Source organism: Arachis stenosperma, chromosome 6, assembly GCF_014773155.1.
Source record: "Arachis stenosperma cultivar V10309 chromosome 6, arast.V10309.gnm1.PFL2, whole genome shotgun sequence".
NCBI lineage: Eukaryota > Viridiplantae > Streptophyta > Magnoliopsida > Fabales > Fabaceae > Arachis > Arachis stenosperma.
The window spans coordinates 60,150,378-60,157,346 of NC_080382.1; the positions used below are offsets into that span (position 1 = coordinate 60,150,378).

At 41.5% G+C, this 6,969-nt stretch overlaps 1 non-coding gene across 1 annotated transcript; it reads left to right on the plus strand.

Annotated features, from left to right (window-relative positions):
- Window positions 1–3,301: 3,301 nt before the first annotated feature.
- On the plus strand, window positions 3,302–3,409 carry LOC130937265 (small nucleolar RNA R71). Its single transcript, XR_009068489.1, has one exon. It is a non-coding gene; the product is annotated as a small nucleolar RNA R71 (small nucleolar RNA).
- Window positions 3,410–6,969: the final 3,560 nt, after the last annotated feature.

A 6,969-nucleotide genomic window follows, 5' to 3' on the forward strand; every position in this document is an offset into this window, starting at 1 on the left:
GCCAAGGTAGAGGACTTGTCCGCCACCTTATAAAGTTCTTGGGCTATAACCTCATGAACTTCTACTTCTTCTCCAATCATGATGCTATAAATTATGATGGCCCGATCTAGAGTAACTTCAGACCGGTTGCTAGTGGAAATGATTGAGCGTTGGATAAACTCCAACCATCCCCTAGCTACGGGCTTGAGGTCATGCCTTCTCAATTGAACCGGCTTCCTTCTTGAATCTCTCTTCCATTGAGCACCCTCTTCACAGATGTCTATGAGGACTTGGTCCAACCTTTGATCAAAGTTGACCCTTCTAGTGTAAGGGTGTTCATCTCCTTGCATCATGGGCAAGTTGAATGCCAACCTTATATTTTCCGGACTAAAATCTAAGTATTTCCCCCGAACGATTGTAAGCCAATTCTTTGGGTCCGGGTTCACACTTTGATCATGGTTCTTGGTGATCCATGCATTGGCATAGAACTCTTGAACCATTAAGATTCCGACTTGTTGAATAGGGTTGGTAAGAACTTCCCAACCTCTTCTTCGAATCTCATGCCGGATCTCCGGATATTCACTCTTTTTGAGTTTGAAAGGGACCTCGGAGATCACCTTCTTCAAGGCCACAACTTCATAGAAGTGGTCTTGATACACCCTTGAGATGAATCTCTCCATCTCCCATGACTCGGAGGTGAAAGCTTTTGCCTTCCCTTTCCTCTTTCTAGAGGTTTCTTTGGCCTTGGATGCTATAAATGGTTATGGAAAAACAAAAAGCAATGCTTTTACCACACCAAACTTAAAAGGTTTGCTCATCCTCGAGCAAAAGAAGATAGAAGAGAGTAGAAGAAGAAGAAATAGAGGAGATGGAGATGGCTTTGTGGTTCGGCCAAAGGGGGAGAAGTAGTGTTTAGGTTGTGTGAAAATGAAGGAGTGAAGATGGGTTTATATAGGGGTGGAGAGAGGGGTAGGGTTCGGCTTTGGGAGGCTAGGTTTGGGTTGGAAAGTGGTTTGAATTTGAATGGTGAGGTAGGTGGGGTTTTATGAAGGATGGATGTGAGTGGTGAAGAGAAAGATGGGATTTGATAGGTGAGGGGTTTTTGGGGAAGAGGTGTTGAGGTGATTGGTGAATGGGTGAAGAAGAGAGAGGGTGGTGGGGTAGGTGGGGATCCTGTGTGGTCCACAGATCCTGAAGTGTCAAGGAAAAGTCATCCCTGCACCAAGTGGCGAGCAAAATTGCTCTCTGTGCCAATTCTGGCGTTAAACACCGGGCTGGTGCCCATTTCTGGCGTTTAACGCCAGCTTCTTGCCCTTTCCTGGCGTTTAACGCCAGTCTGGTGCCACTTTCTGGCGTTTAACGCCCAGAATGGTACCACACTGGGCGTTAAACGCCCATTTGCTAGCTTCACTGGCGTTTAAACGCCAGCAAGTTCTCCTCCAGGGTGTGCTGTTTTTCTTTCTGTTTTTCATTCTGTTTTTTGCTTTTTCAATTGATTTTGTGACTTCCCATGATCATCAACCTACAAAAAACATAAAATAACAAAGGAAAATAGATTAAATATAACATTGGGTTGCCTCCCAACAAGCGCTTCTTTAATGTCAGTAGCTTGACAGTGGGCTCTCATGGAGCCTCAAAGATACTCAGAGCAATGTTGGAACCTCCCAACACCAAACTTAGAGTTTGAATGTGGGGGTTCAACACCAAACTTAGAATTTGGTTGTGGCCTCCCAACACCAAACTTAGAGTTTGACTGTGGGGGCTCTGTTTGACTCTGTTTTGAGAGAAGCTCTTCATGCTTACTCTTCATGGTAACAGAGGGATATCCTTGAGCCTTAAACACAAAGGATTCTTCATTCACTTGAATGATCAATTCACCTCTGTCAACATCAATCACAGCCTTTGCTGTGGCTAGGAAGGGTCTGCCAAGGATGATGGATTCATCCATGCACTTCCCAATCTCCAGGACTATGAAATCAGCAGGGATGTAATGGTCTTCAATCTTTACCAGAACATCCTCTACAAGTCCATAAGCTTGTTTTCTTGAATTGTCTGCCATCTCTAGTGAGATTCTTGCAGCTTGTACCTCAAAGATCCCTAACTTATCCATTACAGAGAGAGGCATGAGGTTTACACTTGACCCTAGGTCACACAGAGCCTTCTTAAAGGTCATGGTGCCTATGGTACAAGGTATTGAAAACTTTCCAGGATCCTGTCTCTTTTGAGGTAATTTCTGCCTAGACAAGTCATCTAGTTCTTTGGTGAGCAAAGGAGGTTCGTTCTCCCAAGACTCATTACCAAATAACTTGTCATTTAGCTTCCTGACTGCTCCAAGGTATTTAGCAACTTGCTCTTCAGTGACATACTCATCCTCTTCAGAGGAAGAATGCTCATCAGAGCTCATGAATGGCAGAAGTAAATCTAATGGAATCTCTATGGTCTCAGTGTGAGCCTCAGATTCCCATGGTTCCTCATTAGGGAACTCATTGGAGGCCAGTGGACGTCCATTGAGGTCTTCCTCAGTGGCATTCACTGCCTCTCCTTCCTCTCCAAATTTGGCCATGTTGATGGTCTTGCACTCTCCTTTTGGATTTTCTTCTGTATTGCTTGGAAGAGTACTAGGAGGGAGTTCAATAATTTTCTTGCTCAACTGACCCACTTGTGCCTCCAAGTTTCTAATGGAGGACCTTGTTTCAGTCATGAAACTTTGAGTGGTTTTGATTAGATCAGAGACCATGGTTGCTAAGTCAGAGTGGTTCTGCTTAGAATTCTCTGTCTGTTGCTGAGAAGATGATGGAAAAGGCTTGCCATTGCTAAACCTGTTTCTTCAACCATTATTGTTGTTGAAACCTTGTTGAGGTCTCTGTTGATCCTTCCATGAGAGATTTGCATGATTTCTCCATGAAGAATTATAGGTGTTTCCATAGGGTTCTCCCATGTAATTCACCTCTTCCATTGAAGGGTTCTCAGGATCATAAGCTTCTTCTTCAGATGAAGCATCCTTAGTACTGCCTGGTGCATTTTGCATTCCAGACAGACTTTGAGAAATCAAATTGACTTGCTGAGTCAATATCTTGTTCTGAGCCAGTATGGCATTCAGAGTATCAATCTCAAGAACTCCTTTCTTCTGATTTGTCCCATTGTTCACAGGATTCCTTTCAGAAGTGTACATGAATTGGTTATTTGCAACCATTTCGATTAGTTCTTGAGCTTCTGTAGGCATCTTCTTCAGATGAAGAGATCCTCCAGCAAAGCTATCCAAAGACATCTTGGACAGTTCAGACAGACTATCATAGAAGATACCTATGATGCTCCATTCAGAAAGCATGTCAGAAGGACACTTTCTGATCAATTTTTTGTATCTTTCCCAAGCTTCATAGAGGGATTCACCTTCCTTCTGTCTGAAGGTTTGCACTTCCTCTCTAAGCTTACTCAATTTTTGAGGTGGAAAGAATTTTGCCAAGAAGGCATTGACTAGCTTTTCCCAAGAGTTCAGGCTTTCTTTAGGTTGTGAGTCCAACCATATCCTAGCTCTGTCTCTTACAGAAAAAGGGAATAGCATAAGTCTATAGGCTTCAGGGTCAACCCCATTAGTCTTGACAGTGTCACAGATTTGCAAGAATTCAGCTAAAAACTAATGAGGATCTTCCAATGGAAGTCCATGGAACTTGCAATTCTGTTGCATTAGAGAAACTAATTGAGGCTTAAGCTCAAAGTTGTTTGCTCCAATGGCAGGGATAGAGATGCTTCTCCCATAGAATTCGGGAGTAGGTGCAGTAAAGTCACCCAGCACCTTCCTTGCATTGTTGGCATTGTTGTTGTTTTCGGCTGCCATGGGTTCTTCTTCTTTGAAGATTTCTGTTAGGTCCTCTACAGAGAATTGTGCCTTAGCTTCTCTTAGCTTTCGCTTCAAGGTCCTTTCAGGTTCAGGGTCAGCCTCAATAAGAATGCTTTTGTCTTTGCTCCTGCTCATATGAAAGAGAAGAGAACAAGAAAATATGGAATCCTCTATGTCACAGTATAGAGATTCCTTGAGGTGTCAGAGGAAAAGAAAAATAGAAGGAAGAAGTAGAAGAATTCGAATTTATCAAGAGAGATGGAGTTCGAATTGTGCATTAAGGAATAGTGTTAGTCCATAAATAGAAGGATGTGAGAAGAGGGGAAGAAATTTTCGAAAATAATTTAAAAAGATTTTAAAAACATTTTGAAAAACTTTAATTGATTTTCGAAAACTAAGAGTGAAAAAGAAATCAAGTGATTTTTGAAAAAGATTTTGAAATAAGAAATCAAAAAGATATGATTGAAAATTATTTTGAAAAAGATGTGATTAAAAAGATATGATTGAAAAGTTATGGTTTTAAAAAGATATGATTTGAAAAACAATTTAAAAAGATTTGATTTTAAAAATTAATGACTTGGCTAACAAGAAAAGATATGATTCAAACATTAAACCTTTCTCAACAGAAAAGGCAACATACTTGAAATGTTGAATCAAATCATTAATTAATAGCAAGCATTTTTGAAAATGGAAAGAAATTGATTTTGAAAAAGATTTGATTGAAAAGATATGATTTGAAAAAGATTTGATTTTGAAAAATTTTGAAAACCTGAAAAAAATTTGAATTAAAAACAGAATTTTCCCTCTTGTGCCATCCTGGCGTTAAACGCCCAGAATGGTGCACATTCTGGCATTTAACGTCCAAAGCACTACCCTTTTGGGTGTTAAACGCCAAGCCAGGCACCCTGGCTGGCGTTTAAACCCCAGTTTGCCTTCTTCACTCGGCGTTTTGAATGTCCAGCTTTTTCTGTGTAATTCCTCTGCTGTATGTTCTGAATCCTCAATTCTCTGTATTATTGACTTGAAAAGACACAAATTAAAAATTTTTTGGATTTTTAATAATGAGGAATAATCAAAATGCAACTAAAATCAAATAACAATGCATGCAAGACACCAAACTTAGCAGTTTGTATACTACTGACACTAACAAAATGAGAATGCACATGACAAATAACAAAACACTCAAGTCAAGAGAATTCAAAGATCAGAGCAAGGAAATCATCAAGAACAACTTGAAGATTAATGAAGACACATGAATGAATGCAAGAAGAACAGAAACATGCAATTGACACCAAACTTAACATGAGACACTAGACTCAACATGAAACATAAAATATTTTTGGTTTTTATGATTTTGTAAATTTTTTTTGAATTTTTCGAAAATTAAGTAAAAAAGAAAATAAAGGTATCAAAATTCTTAATGAGAATTCCAGGAATCATGCAATGTTAGTCTAAGGCTTTAGTCTAAAGCAATTAGACATGGCTAGCCAAGCTTCAGCAGGACATTACATTCAAGAGCTAAATTGATGAGAATCAATCAGCTTTGGTGATGATAATTGTTCCGAGGGTTACCTGAAACGTGTAGCTCGGTCGTCTGGCAAGACCCGAGGTAGGGGTTCCGTGACCCGAGCTTGGTGTGCTGAGCGGCTGGGGGTTGTACCTGCAATGACACTCCGATGCTTAAGTTAGCATGGGTCCAAGCAGATATTGAGTAGAATTAGAGTATGAGTTATACCTGGGTGCTCCAGTGTATTTATAGTGTTTGGTCGTGATCTTCCCTGGATAAGATATTCTTATCTTATCTTATCTTTGGGAGTCTTATCCCTATCTTTTGTGGAACCGCCTTTCCTAGGCCTTTTTCGGCCTTTAGGTTTTGGGCTTCGTTCCTTTTGATGGGCCTTCTTCTTTATTTGTCCGAGGTCCGACCTTAGGCGTGGGCCTTTGGGACGAGGTCGGACCTTCTGCGAACTTCCCGAGTTTGGAGAGCTCGGTCAGGGTATGACCAGTGCCCCTGTCCGAGTTCGTCCTTTTGAGAGGTCGAGCTCGGGCATAGTCGTCTTTTCAAAATTTGAAAATGGCCGTTTCAGCATTTATTGCTTTTTACCGTTTCTCCTCGATTTCCGTTCGGGCTCTGTGAAGGCATTATTTATTTGCCCCTTTCCTCATTTTCTTTGTTTATTCTGTTCCCTTCCCTTTTTCTGGGTTTTTCGCCACCTCTCTTTCGAGCATCTTCCTTCTTTCTCTCTGCTCTTCTTCTCCGATTCTTTCTGTGCGTTGTTTTTCGGGGTTTCCTCTGCGCCGCTGTTTTCGTTCTTCTTGCATCGGAGCTCGTCGTTTTCTTCCTTTCTTCCAGGTTTGTTTCTCGTCTTTACTTTCGCTGTGCACATATGCTTTTGTTTCTTTTTCTTCTATGCTGGGGTTGCCCCGAAAAGAGGCGCTGCCATTGTTTTGGTTGTTTGTATGTGGGGGGGGGGGGCTCTTTTCTCTTGGTACTTTGTTTTCGGGTTACTGCATTTTTTCTTCTAAAAGAACTTTTGTTTTCTTGCTTCTGCTGAATGGGTTTTTGCTGTCTGCCGATTATGTGATTTTTGGCTTGCTGTTGTATTCTTCTTTGTAGGCAAGATTTTTTATGTCTCGAAAGGTGTTTCAAGCAATGTCGACCAAGATTCCGAGTGGTCTTGGTTGGGTAGATCCTGTTCCTCTAAGGGTCCCTTCTGTTGTAGATTCTGAGTATCTAGTTAGGTTCCGTAGGGAGTGTAGTATTTGTGAGAACAGGGAGTCTGAGCGGGATTATGAGCTAGTAGCCCCAGAGTCCGAGGAGAGAGTGTGCTTCCCGCCTTTAGAAAGTTCCGAGAAGCTATTCTTTTATGCTTACGATTGTTTTTTCTCGAAGCTGGGTGTACGACTTCCTTTTACCGACTTGGAGTCCGAGGTCCTTTGGTCTTGTAACCTTGCCCCTACGCAACTCCATCCAAATTCTTGGGCGTTTTTAAAGCTGTTTCAACTTTTGTGTCAGTTTTTGGGCGTCTCCCCTTCTGTTTCTCTTTTTTCCTATCTGTTCGTGTTGACGAAGCCGGGGTCGGGTGCTGGGAAGGTGTCCTGGGTCTCTTTTAGGGCTAACCTGGGAAAGAAGTTTTGTACCTTGTATGATG